The sequence below is a fragment of the Gekko japonicus genome, unplaced genomic scaffold, assembly GCF_001447785.1.
Source record: "Gekko japonicus isolate JY-2015 unplaced genomic scaffold, Gekko_japonicus_V1.1 scaffold1301, whole genome shotgun sequence".
Taxonomy (NCBI): Eukaryota; Metazoa; Chordata; class Lepidosauria; order Squamata; family Gekkonidae; genus Gekko; species Gekko japonicus.
Genome location: NW_015169213.1, coordinates 86,281 through 100,324, shown reverse-complemented (window position 1 = coordinate 100,324; position 14,044 = coordinate 86,281). Strand labels below are relative to the sequence as shown.

General features: G+C 44.1%; 1 long non-coding RNA gene across 1 annotated transcript in view; it reads right to left on the bottom strand.

The window, feature by feature from the left end:
* Positions 1 to 14,044, bottom strand: part of LOC107114786 — a 122,157-nt gene that overhangs the window by 70,661 nt on the left and 37,452 nt on the right. The gene's annotated exons all lie outside the window — the stretch shown is intronic.

Genomic DNA, 14,044 nt, shown 5'->3' with positions numbered 1-14,044 from the left:
GGAGCTTTGTTGGAATCCAGGCTGTAGGCTCCATGAACATGGGGCTCTTGAATAGGTGGTGGTTGAGTATGGAGCCAGCAGGCACAACACCAACCTCTCCTCTCCACATGTTCATTGAACACCTCAATGCTGCTACACATCAGTTCCAAGTGAATTAACTTCAGATGTATGGGGGGGGGATCACTGCAAATTTTCATTTTCTTTCACAAGGATTCCCACCGATGTTGTGTTATCGGTCACAGGAAGAACAGAGAGCAGTACAAGGAAGTTGAGTTCCCAGTACACAAGTCTTTTGCCTTCTCTGCCTGCTTTCACTTATCTTTCAAGCTCTGCTTTGAGCTCTTACCTCTTCCTACAGAGTTAAAAGGAGATTGTTCTGGGTGAAAGTTCAGAACTTTCACACTGTATACTGCGTAGTGCTAATATTTTACTAGGTTGTAACAAAGCTGCACACTGGCCTCACATGACTACCTGTTCAGTGCCTGTCTGACCTTGTCCCTACCCGCCCTCAGTCACGCACATGCCCAACCCTTCCCAATCAAAAGAAACAGGGAAAGGGAGGGCACTTGCCCAACTGCTTTGTGCCAAGCCATAGCTCCAAAGAGGGCTCCTTTCACTCAGAGCCTCCTCTAACAGCCTGCTGCACCAGAATTAAGCAGAAGATAACCCTCCTACCACTGTGCTGGAAGTGATCTATGAGATATGCCTACTGGAATACACCAAATGAATGAGTTGCAAAAAAACAAAAACCACCCCACATTCAAAGTAGAAACCTCAACAGTGCCTTAATATCAACCATCTACTCCTCCCCTCATTTTAAAATGCGACACAGCATAGTATTAACTCACTGCCACAAGATGTATTTTTGCATACTTACTTCAATTATACCCTGCCTTTCTTCCCAGTGGGGACACAAAGCAACTTACAACATTCTTCTGTCCTCCGTTTCATTCTCACAACAACCCTGTGAGGGAGATTAAGCTTGAGGCCCAAGAGCACTTAGCAAGTTTCCAGGGCAGAGTCGGGATTCAAACCTGGGTCTCCCAGATCCTACTCTGACACTCTAACCACTAGTTTAGAAGGCTTTAAAGGACAAATTCATGGAGAATATGTCCACCAACTACTATTACCCATGACTACTAAATGGAAACTCCATGTTCATAGACAGTGTATATTTCCATACCAGTTGCTGGGGGACAACAGGGGAACAGGGAGCGGTGGCACAGTGGGTATATCCCACTGTCTTAACATCCGAACTGTGTCAGTTCGAGCCCCGCGCTGGTGTGAGCAGCAAGCCTGTTGTCCCCAGCTCATCGTCCACCCAGCAATTCGAAAGCCTCAGCGAGTAGATAAAATGGGAACCACTCCTTAGAGAGGGTGGGCATACCAACTCCCCTGTGGGAAGGTGTTAGCTGTCAGTTGGGACATCCTGCTCCAGGATCGGAAGGCGGTAGAAACTACTCGGCTACAAGAAAAATCCCTGCAGTGGGATGCTCCGGCCAGGTGGTGGCAGTGTGGCGATACGACATACGGGTCCTGATGCCCCAACGTCATCAAGCCGGTCGATGCAGCCGTTTGGGACATGACTAATCCAAGCCAGAGACATTTCCACTGTGCAGTTATGGCGTGTGCAATTAAAAATGAATTATATGTTGTCTTTCCTATCCCCTATGAAACACTGTTAGTCCCCTGTCTAAAAGTGTAACTGTAAATCACTTTGAGCCCACTCGTGGGGAAAGCGATTAATAAACCGAAAGTATTATTATTATTTATGGCTGAGGGTCTTCCAGGGCATCTGGTTAGCCATTGTGGAAAACAGGATACTGGACTAGACAGATCGCTGATCTGATCTACTAAGGCTCTTCTTATGGTCTTATTAGAATGGTCTACTTTTTTCCCTAGAATTGGTGCTATGTATTTTAGTAGCTGCATAACAAACAGATAGTACAGAATGGTTTATCATAGCTGTTGAAATTCTGCATGGCATGCAACATAGAAGAGCACAATCCTACCAGGCACAATAACCCTGAAATCTGTTTTAGTCTTCTAGTTCAACTTCTTTTTCACCATGGCAGAGCAGGCATTCCATCCAGAATGCAATTAGGTAGAGCCACGCTTCATTTAACACCAAGTCTAATCTCCAGCTAAATCCAATATCCTGTCCTCCACCATGCTGAAAGCAAGCCAGTGGGCAATCGAGTCTACACCAGAGGTAACAAGGATTCTAAAGTTTGTAATCACACCTTGGACCAGTTAGAACAAGGGGCTTCATTAGTGTATGTACCCTCTCCTGGCATTAATACAAAAAATGATGGGAGACCAATGGAACTCCTTAGACATTGTCTAGAAGAATGGTGCATCACTGCCAGAACAAACAACCATAAAGAAGGATATGTATTCTTCCACTGCCACCAGACAGGAGGCAATGGACTTTTAGATACAACAGGATGAACCCTGGGAAAAGATTCAAAACAAAAGGGTAGAGGAGATTGCCAAGAAACCTGACATCTCAGAAAGACTGGATGAGCACCTGTCAAGGACAACTGAGATGTATCAGGTTTGGTCACAGTGCAATGCAGGTTATGACATGCAGTGCACTCCTGTGCATGATTACCTAGAGATAAATCCCACTGAGTCCAATGATTTACTCCCACATAAACATAGGATTGCATCCCTATAGTGCTGAAATCAACGGAAGCTTTTCACAGATTTCACAGGGTTAGGATTGCACAGATGGCGACTTTAAAATCTGTATGTTCTCCAGTTCTAACAGAAGGTACATTTAATTTTTACCATAATTGGTAAGATGACCAAATGCCATCAAGCAAAGACAGACTCAAAGTTCTGGTTGCTGGCTTTTTTTCCTGGCCCTACTTCTATCTCTTTTAACAGCATCCTGACACAAAGAAACTTAGCAAAGAAAGATTTTCCTAGCATAGCTAGAAGAACTTTGCTTGCTTTACTCCTGCAAGACAGGCTGCCCCTAAAGTCTCAGGAGTAAGGTCAGTTTTTAAAAACAGGAAATTCTACTCTTGATGAAATGAGACAGGAAGTGTTTGCCATGTGTTTTTTTCAAAATATGATCCTGTTCCCTTAATATAAAACCAGTGACAGAGTGGCTCACATCCATAGTAAAATCAACATTTGCCAAATACTGAGCAACCAGATCGAATCCTGCAGCTACCAGAGGAGCTATTCTTCCCTGTCTTCCAAACAACACCTCAGTTCAGTTCACACCTCATTAGAAACTTGTTTAGAGTTAGCCTCTTCTCTGCTGCCAAACACAGAGAGACAGGATGGTATAATGGTTAGAGTGTCAAACTAGAATCTGGGAGATCCAGGTTCAAATCTGCATCTGCCATGGAAGCACAGTCGGTGATCTTGGACCAGTCAGCCTAAGCTACTTTATAAGAACAAATTCAGAGTCCCAGTAGCATGGGAGAACAATGTTGTAAGCTGCTTTGGGTCCCCAGGATATAAAAACAGGACATAAATATCTAAGCGAATGAAAGTGGTGGGCAAATCAGGAGATTCAAATCACCTTCTGATGACCAGGTTCGTCCACACACAATATGTTCATTTCATTACCAAACCTCACACTGGGGCTTTCTCACATCTGCAACCATATTTCCCTCCTTGGAACTGTGCAGGTACCAGACAGGCAGGCTTGGTTTTTGTGCATCTGCTTGAACCACCCCCTGCCCTTCCCTCTTCCTTGTACCACTGCACAAGAGAAAGGGAAAAGGAAAGAAAGCAGGTGGCACTAATTACAGTGTCAGATTGAAGATGGAATTGGAACGGATTCCCAAAGCTGTCCATTAAATCAGACTCTGAAATATTACTGACAATGGCAAGAACATTGTTATGCAGGCAGATGCAAATGCAAACTTATACACACATGCCTCTGCGCGTATAGCCATGTACACATGGCCCTTACACCAACAAGGGCAGTTCATAAATATACTCTTAAATTTACTTCTGCAGAAGCATGTCTATTGCACTTATTTTCATGACCCTATTTTGTAGGTAGTCCTGCCTAAATGAGGAAGCAGGAGGAAGAAGAGCAAAAGTTTAAACCCTCGTTCCTGCTAAAAATACTATACTACAGTTGAAAAACTACACACACCCCTGCTTTCAAAAGTCAATTCCTTTCAATACTGCTTTTCTAATGTATTTGCATGAATTCACATTTACTTATTTGCACACCAGTTTTCTCCCCAAGGGGGACTCAAAGCAGCTTAGAACATGGCTCTTCTATCTTCCATTTTATTAACAACAAATCTGTGAGATAGGTTAGGCTGAGAGAGTGTGACCGGCCCAAAGTCACCCAGCAAACTTGCGCGGTAGAGTGGGGATTGAAACCTGGATCTCCCAGGATCCTAGTCTGACACTCTATCCACTGTGCTATGCTGGCTACTATGGCACCACTGTTTACGTGCTCCATAATGGGAACAATTATTCCCATGTAGCATCTAAGTACCTTGTAGTCAGAAGTACAGGACTCCTGTATGTTTCATTCTGCAAAGAAGAAAGAAAGAAGCTGAAATGGACACACGGGATGAAAGCAAAAAGGCAAACAACACAGGCAGAGAAGTAGAGGGAAGGGCTACCTTTCTGATGTTGTCTGATGGTAAGGACAAGGAGGAAAGGGGCCTTGCTAAATACACATTTCCAATCATCCCTTTCTGGCTCTTCTCATATGGTGAGCTGAAAAACACATTGCAATGTCAAATGGAATTCCAACTGGCTGAGAAACTGAGTATATGAGGCTGGCTTTATCAAGTTAGATTGCAGGTCCATCGAGCTCTGTAACTAGCAACAGCTCTCCAAGGTCTCAGGCAGAGAAAGGTCTCTCCCAACACCTGCTGCATGAGATCCTTTAACTGGAGATGCCAGGGACTGAACCTGGGGGGGCCCTGCACACAAAGCATGTGCTCTACCATTGAGCCAGTGATTGCATGTCAGCTCTACTTCCAAAAGCGGACAACAGCACACCTAAAAGCTTATGTCCAGCATGTCTGAGCTGAAGACTATGGACACTCCTGTGAGATCACTACCAGCACACAGTCTCAATGAAAGAGTGTAAAGCCAGACAGACAGTCTGAGAAGGTAGCTTTGTTATCTGTATCATCATACACAGTGGTAAGGAGAATTTTACTAACATGCAGTGCAGGTGTGCAGTAAAACCATTGCCTGCATGGGCTTTCTGTCTAACTGAGAGCAACACTGGTAATATTAAAATGTAAAAACAGAATGTCAAAGGCTCTATGGGTTTGGTTAATGCTTACTGATTCAGTTACCCCACTGGGAAACAGTATTTGTGACTCTTGATTTTATTTGTACTGTACAGTACTGCACAGAGGTAAAGGGATGCACAACCAAAGGTTGCTGAATTTATTGCAAATCATCATTCTACATGGTTCTTGGAAATAAGTGTTTGTCTTGCATCCTTGGGGGGGGGGGATCAATTTTACAAACATGCCTGTAGTGCTTCTTTAATTACAGCTCAAAAACAAGGAAACATATAAAATGCAAACGGCACCAGAGTGTACTGTTTCCTTTGCATGAGATAGCATCATTTAGCCAGACTAAAAACTTGGAGGGGTTTCACTGATTGTGAAGCAGAACTGAGATCCTTTACCATGACCCTAGAGTCCAGGTAAAGAACTGGGCTGTTTTAGAAATAGTACTTGTCAGCATCCTCAATTTTTGCTTTCAGACATTCTTTTTTTGTTGTTGTTCAAAAAAGGTTTTTATTTTCATCGTTCTCACCTGTTACAACTTTTTGTCAATCAGTTATATATCCCATTTTCCCTCCCTCCCCCAAAAGGCTTCCCGCAATGCGTCTCCCTCATGTCCCACATAGATAGATAGATTTAAGATAACATCAAGTAATTAATATAGTTCTAGACAAAGTAAATTTTGTTTCACGTCCCAGTTCTTTTCCAGATATATTTTGAAGTCCTTCCATTCTTCATAAAATTCTTGGTCCTCTTCATTGTTCAGTTTTTTAGTTCCCCCGACATCCATATCATGTCTATTCTAGAAAAAGAATTGTGTCTATTGGAATAGAAAGTAAAGTCCTTTTTACTAGGGTTCCATTTTCTCCATACATCTTCCAATTTCTCTTGTTGTACTAAATCGAAAAAAATCTTTGGCAATTTGCCATTATTTCCGTGTCCCTTTTGTGGTTGTCTATCCAAAACGTCAACTGTCCCATTGTAGTCTCCAGCCAAAATCACTTGATCATAAGTTTGTTGTTGTAGTTGATTTGACAAGTCCTTGAAGAAATTTTCTTTTGCTCCATTGGGTGCATAGAGATTTACCACCAATATTTTCTTCTGTTGTTCCAAAATCTCTACCCCCACATATCTTCCTTCAGAGTCTTTGAAAATTTCTTTCGGTTGTAATGCTGTCCTAACGTAAGTCACAACTCCTTTTTTCTTATTTACAGCCAGAGAGTAAAATTCTTCTCCAAATGATTTATTTATTTAAAAAATTTCATTTTGTCTTTTCTGATCTCATACTGACTGAAGAAAAGAGCATTCCAATGAGAGATCCTCTACTGCCATGAAGCTGTCTAGATGAATTTGGCCTAGGAAGGAACAACTGTGTCAATTATCCTGAGCTTCTGGGAGGGAAGATTGGATAAAAATGTACTAGGCGCATTCAAACGGGCAGCTAATCCCGCCATTACGCCGGATCAAATTTGATCCTGATCTTTAAAATCCATCTTCACACGACCAGACATCCCCCAGGGGAATCACCTTACCGCACGCTGTTTCCGCTGTGGATTGTCTATACGGGGTCCACTGGGGAAAAAAAACCTTTTTGCACATGTGCATAGGCATGATATCGCAGCCTTGTTTATCCGCACATGTGCAGAATCAAGATTTTTTAAAAATGGCGCCTGTTCGGGATGGTCTGACATCAGACCATCCCAAATGGGCGCCATTTTTTAATGGCATGCTGGAACAAGTCCGTAATTGGCCCATCGGAACCAAAAACTCCAGATTTTAACTAGCCTTTTTAGTATGGCTCCGAAGCGTGGTAAAACGGGATGCTCATGGAAGAAGGATGTTTCCCAGATGTTGATTTCTTTTCTGTCTTTACTAGCTCTTTTATTGCGGTAATGTTTTTTTTCTTGGGCCTCTTCTAGTTGCTTTAGATGTATTTGAGTTTGCTTTTCTATTTGCTTCTCTAAGTTTTGTTCTATCTGAGTTCCCATCGCCTGAATCGCCTCAGTCATCCTCTTTTCCATAGCCTCCATTGCAGCCTGCATCTCCTTCTTCTCCTTTGTTGACATTTTTGGTGCAGAAGTTGAAGCTACTCTGGGTCTTGCTGCTGCGGCTTCAGACGCTTCTGAGCCTGTTCTCGTTTTTCTGGTCTCCGTTTTGGCAAATTTCTTTTTTCACTTTTTAAAAATTCATTTTAATAATAGTGTTTGAAAGCTTATATACGCACAGGCTATTTCCCTTCTTTTCGCTTGAATCAGATAGCTTTAAAGCCTTTAAAAAAGCAATTTAAAATCGAGTCCTCCTAAAAATGTCGGGCGCAACTCCTCTATGGTTTTCTGGGTAGAGTAGGTCAGGTTAGCTGTTCCGGGTCCCGTCTGTGCGCTTACGCTTACATCCGGTTCTCCGATTGTCTTCTTCCTACTCCTTCTGGTTCTTCCAATCTTTTCTAGGAGCTAAACTCACTGGTTGTCTGTTGTCGGAGGAAATTAGCTGATACACCGACCTCTTTCTTCCCGCGATGTTTCTCGTCAGTTTCGTTTTCCAGTCACGCACTTATCTCAAGCTGACCGCAGGAATGTTCAACAATAACGTTTTTTCCGTTTTTAAAGCTTTAAATCAAGTCAATTTTTTGCCGGAATTAGTCGCTGGGATCGTCTGCTTGTTATCCGCTCAACCGCTCGAGTCAAATCGTGTTAAAAGTTAGTTCAGGTAAGCGGAGCATTTAGTTGTTATCTAGCACGTCTATGCCGGGATTGCATTGCTTCTTTTAGTTCACTTACTTTTCCCCTTGTTGAAGAAATCGGCTGACGACGGATTTATGCTGGTAAACCAACTTGGAACGGCTCTTTTAGTGATACTTGGCACTCGCCCTCTTCGTGGAAGGAGATCAAAGCCTAAAACAAGCTCCTTTCAGAACTTGATCAGGCCAATCTCTTACTCCCGCTTGGGCACGGCTGCCTGCTGGACACCCCCCCTCTCTGGGGAGAGTTGCTTTGGGCTATAAACTGCCCAAACTGTCGAAAGAGCCGCCGACCACCCCCGGAGAATCGCGGGAGTGCTTTAATACGCCATCTCGGCATGACCGGAAGCCGCTTTCAGACATTCTTAAATTAAAAAAGCTTATGAGGCAAACAATTTAGGGCATATAAGCCTAGACTCAGTGGTTCAGTGGCTCAGTGGTTAAGACATTGAACTGCAGACCGGAAGGTCAGTAGTTCAGCAGTTTGTGCCGCAAGACAGAGTGAACTCCCGTCTTTGGTCCCAGTTCCTTCCAACCTAGCAGTTCGAAAGCAAGAAATTGCAAGTAGATAAATAGGTACCGCTTCGGTGGGAAGGTAACAGCGTTCCATGCACCTCGGCATCTAGTCATGCTAGCCACATGACCATGGAAACGTCTTCAGACAGCGCTGGCTCTTCGGCTTGGAAACGGAGATGAGCACCGCACCCTAGAGTCGGATTCAACTGGCTTTTGAGCAAGGGAAACCTTTACCTTTACTTAAGTCTAGTCTCCTTATAAAAGACACTTGGGTGAATCCAACTTCCTACCATTTCTGCTCTTGGCACTGGGTTAAGAAAAAAAGGCCAACTTGTTTCCCTTAGAATTATGCAGAAGAAGATTTAATGTGTTTGGTACAGTCAGAGCCTATAGGAAGAGAAAGATGGCACCCTTAGGAGGGAAAGAAAGTCACATGATTAATCGCATATAGGAAAAGTCACTTTGGAAAACACAATTTTGCTTTCAGTTTGATGAAGAGGACTTTTTAAGCAGTTGCTTCCCACACTACTAAAAAAAATAATAGCAAGACACTGAACTATCAAGAGGGAATTAGATAAACATATGGAGGTCCATCAGTGGCTATTAGCCACAAGGTATAGATAGGAACTCTCAGTCTGGGGCAAGTGATGCACTGTATTCTTGGTGCTTGGGGGGGGGGGAACAGTGGGATGGCTTCTAGTGTCTTGGCCCCACTGCTGGACCTCCTGATGACACCTTGTATTTTTGGCCACTGCATGACAGAGTGTTGGACTAGATGGGCCATTGGCCTGGTCCAACATTAGCTTCTCTTATGTTTTTATGTTTAACTGAACAATTGTCATGGCAGGACCAGGGGGCGTGACGCAAGCAAGCAAAAGTCCAGAAGCAGTCCGAGGTCAAGCCGAGCAAATCAGGCAGCGAGGTTCAAACAGGTTTAAATCACAGTCCAAAAGCAGGGTCAGACATACCAGAGTTTCAAGTCCATAAATCACAACGATACCAGAGGAGTCAGAGATAAATGCAGAGTCAAAGAAGCCGAGGGTCAAAAGCCGAGGATCAAGCCGATCATAATTCCACAAGGTCTGGAGCAGAGATGCAAGGATTCAGGTCCTGACAAACGACGTTTGCCAGCACAAATGACTGCTGGCAACAGACTTGCAGATATACAGTGCTAGCTAATCAACTCATTAGCTAGCCGGGAGCGAGGTCAGGATCCTGTCAATATTCAGGGCTAAGAGATCTTCTGGCACGCATGCGTGCATTCTGTCTTCGCTCTCTCAGCTGCTGTCTCCGTACATTCCTGAGCCTGGTTACAGGTGGTGGTGAGTCTGATGACGAATTACTGGTATGCAGCAGAGACTGATCCCTTGCAGGTGTTCCCTGGGAGGCTCTATCCTCCTCACCACTTAGATAGCTTTCAGCTACAGGATCCAGTCTTTGCCTTTCTGCTGCAGTACTGTCCTCAGGAGCCTGTAAGTCCACAGGCTCCTGGCTGGCAGGTGCCTCCTCAGGGGCATCAGCAAGGGCAGGCATGACATCAGCAGGGGCAGGCATGACAACAATCTGGTAAGTGGGAGGTAAGATAGCTCTCACTCCTGCAAACTCCAGGGACTTTAGTGGACTGTCTTTAGACATACGAGGGTCCCGGTCACACGGCGAATTTGCTGCGGGAGAGCCACGGGTGGTGGGCGGATTATTGGGGCGTGATCACACCGCAACATCTGGCAAGTGAAGTGAACCTGTGGCCAACCCGTGGCATACCACCGAAAAAGCACAATAAAAAAACAGTACCTCATATGTAGTGGCAAATGGTTTGCCACGGGCTGCCTCCGGACTCTTGTGGTGTGATCGCGCCGGCCCCTCGTTAATGCACAGGCGGGGAGGACAGGACCCGTGGTTTGCCGCCGACGCGTCAGATCGCGTTCTGGCGGCTCTAATTGCACCAGAGCAATTAGCCACTCCTCCCCACCCCCGCGTTATCCGGCCCGTGTGACCAGGGACATACCAGCATAATGACAAAACTGGGCACTTCACAGCTCTTATGAATGAATACAGGAACAAGGGCACTCAAAATAAATATGGGTGAGGACAATATTTTAACTTTTTACAGCACCTTTCTTAGAAGCTCCCCTGTTACTATGCAGACAGGAATAAATTAGGCCTCACTCTGTTTTATGAAGGGGTTGTTGTAATTCCCACTTCAAAAACTGCAGCAAGCAACAGATTGCTGTAGGCCACACTGCTTTCACTCCAATTGTCTTTCAATCTAATTCCTAATGTAACTTTCCTCACAGGAACAATATGCTTTCTTGGGATTCTTGGGTAGGTGAAAACATCTTCAGTGTTGACAGATGAACTGCTATTAAGCTATCACTTAAAACATCACATGTATTTTTTTTCTCCCGACCTTTCCGTCATGAGTTTTAGTTGACATTTCAAAGCCTTGTCAAGGCAAAGGAGTCCTAGCATCCAACTTCACTTTCCCCACTTACGAACATCTGCTTCTCCCATCCCACTATAAAACCTGGATCAGCTTCTCACAGAAATGAGCAAGGGCTTATTATTTTTAGATAACTGGCGTGTCTTGCATGGGAGCTGCACAAGGAGAGTGCAGCCATGCTGGTTACCATGACAACATCACCACTTCTCAAGACACCGGCAAGAGGATTGTCAAGGAAAATAAGCAGACAGCGCAGGAATTAGAAAAGGAAAGTAATTGGGGATTTACCTAAGTTGACAATAAGTTACTTCTATTCCTATCTACTATATCAGTCTCTGTACTGGGAACTGTTCTGAATTTTTAAAGGTTCTTACCAAAGATCTAGGGGCTCAGTTGGATTTTGAAATCCTTCCAGTTCTACTGTCAGGCCTCAAATTCTGTCCACAGAGATGCCTCATTGTGTGCTGCACATGGCAACTACAGTGGGCATAAGCTATTTCCTAGTGCTTTCTTCACAGAGGTTGCTCCATTTGTGACCTTTGGGGCCTATAGTCTGGACAGTGGATAACATGTAGAAAGAACCCTGTAATGCAACTCCTGAACGAAGCTTCACTCAAAAGCAACCCCTGCTGGTGTGTGCACTGAATGGAACCTCTCATTGTCTGACCAGGCAAACGCATGCTGGGAAAATCCCCTTCAAGGTCCAGAGCCCACAGGAGCTATCTTAAATGCCAGGTGATCCTTTTCCCTATAAGACAGAATCATTGGTTCTGCCTTCAGGATTATGGCCACAGCAGCACCTTAATTCACAACCCAGAACATCATGGACCCAGCCAGCTGAGGGATGGCCAGCACTTGCTCTTTACATTTGTGTTCTGTTTGGCAGTTGACTGAACACCTCAGGGCAAGGAAGACAGCATATTTTCACATGTCTGTAAATCACGCAGGACAGCCCTGTTCCTAATGTCCTTTTGCCTGCTTGTCTATCTGGATTCTTGCACAGGAGTTCAGAAAGCCTGCAGCATGCAAGTTCCCATCAGCATTAGCCCTACCTAGTTTCCATGCGTGTTTTGTACTGACAGTCAAAACAGAAAGCCAAACAACAGAACTGGCCCTAATGAAATCTCCACTCCACCATGAAGGAAACCAAGGAGGAGAGGTGTTTGTGACAGAGGGAAACGTCCAGCACTGGGTCTGTTCTTGAGAGGAACCACCATCTCCAACTCCGCCATGCCAAGACTTTTCCCAACATAAAGGCTCAAGGGTCAGTTACAAAGTGTTGAGGGCAGGGTAAACATTATGGACAAGTACAAAAGAGCAAGATTCCAGTAGCACCTTAAAAACTAACAAAATTTGTGGCACGGTATGAGTTTTTGTGAGTCACTGCTCACTTCTTCAGACACCTAGTGTCCTCTTTATCTGAAGAAGTGAGCAGTGATTCATGAAAGCTCATACCGTGCCATGAATTTTGTTAGTCTTTAAGGTGCTACTTACTACTATACTAACATATTTTGTTAGTCTTTAAAATACTAACATATTTTGTTAGTCTTTAAAGTGCTAGTAGACTCTTGCTCTTTTCCACTGCTACAAACAGACTAACATGGCTACCCATCTTGATCTATCATTATGGACAAGAGCATTGTACATGCTTCTTGCCACCCATCCAATTTTAGAAGTGTTCTAAGGAAGGCCTCACATCTGCATGAGCACTCAACCGCTTTACGTTGATTTAAGAACCAAGGTGCTAGCAACACTTTCTGTATCAAACTGATACATGCAGATATACATACTGGGAAGCAAAACTCAAGCTACACATTCTCCTCGTAAGACACACCTTTAGAAACTGGCACAGTCCCTCACCCCAAAAAGCTTGCATTATTTATTGGATAAACAGAAATTTCAAGAGGCCCTTCCCTCCAACCCTAGGGTGCTTCTGATCAGCTTCTGAAAAATACATGTAATGTGACATAACTTGTGCCTGTTTCCTGGATGGGCATGTAAGACAATTAAGCAATGCAGCCAGATCCCTGCAGGATGGGCTTTGTTTTGCTCCTTTCATGGTCAGTTTAGCTCTCCAGCATGCATAATATTCTGCAGCCCTGCTTGCCCTGAGCAGCTCTCAGCCTCGCAATTAGCCTGGCTGACCTCTGAAATCCTCAGACTCTCTAAGCAGCCATGCATTAAATCCCAGATCCAAGAGTGGAAATAGACTTCATAAAAAGCTTATGGCCCTATTTATTGCAATTGTACGCATGACAGGTTCTGATGGCACAGCATCATACTGCAGAGGCTTACTTTCTCAGCCTCCAGGCCCAGACAGGCCAGGTGGCTACTGACGGAAGATGGCACAATCTCAGCATCTGTCTACCCTAGCAGACACTGTGTAGTGTGTGTGTGTGTGGGGGGGACGACGACGAATGAAAGTGAGATCTAAGATATCAGCATGCCAGTGCTTAATCCCCACCACCACCACAAAATGTGAAGGAAGAATGGCTCAAGTCTCTCTCGAAATGCCATAATTGGAGAGACATTCCTTCCCCATTCATACCTGATGTTGAAGATTATAGTTATGCAGCAGTAAGGGAAGGGCATGCTGTACCTGCTCAGAGACATTTTCATCTTTTCCCCCCCATATACTTCAGTTTTGGGTCCTAACATTGAAAGCAGGTGACCATGGATACAAACAAAACTCTGTGTTATGCATTTTACATTAAACATTTTATGAGATTCACTTGCATTCATTAGAAAAGGGTACAAAACATAGTTCATTGTCGGTGGAAATTGCAACCCTGTATTGAAACTGCTGCAGTCTTGCTTTTAGGCAGTGGAACTATAGGGGAAGGAACTCAGTTCCAAGCACTGAGCCACAGGGGATGAAGAGAGCTGAGGAAAAGCTATAAAAATATCAACAACAAAAACAACCCAAAAAAGAAAGAATGAAAAGAAACACAACTTCTGCCCACAGGCTAACACTCTAGATAGTTCTGAACATCCATCAATTCTGAATGTACATATATTTGCATGAAATCATCTGCTCACTTTGCAATCACAGCATTGTAGTTCAACAGCAATGGTACATGATACTGTCAGGTATGAATAAATTGGAAAAAC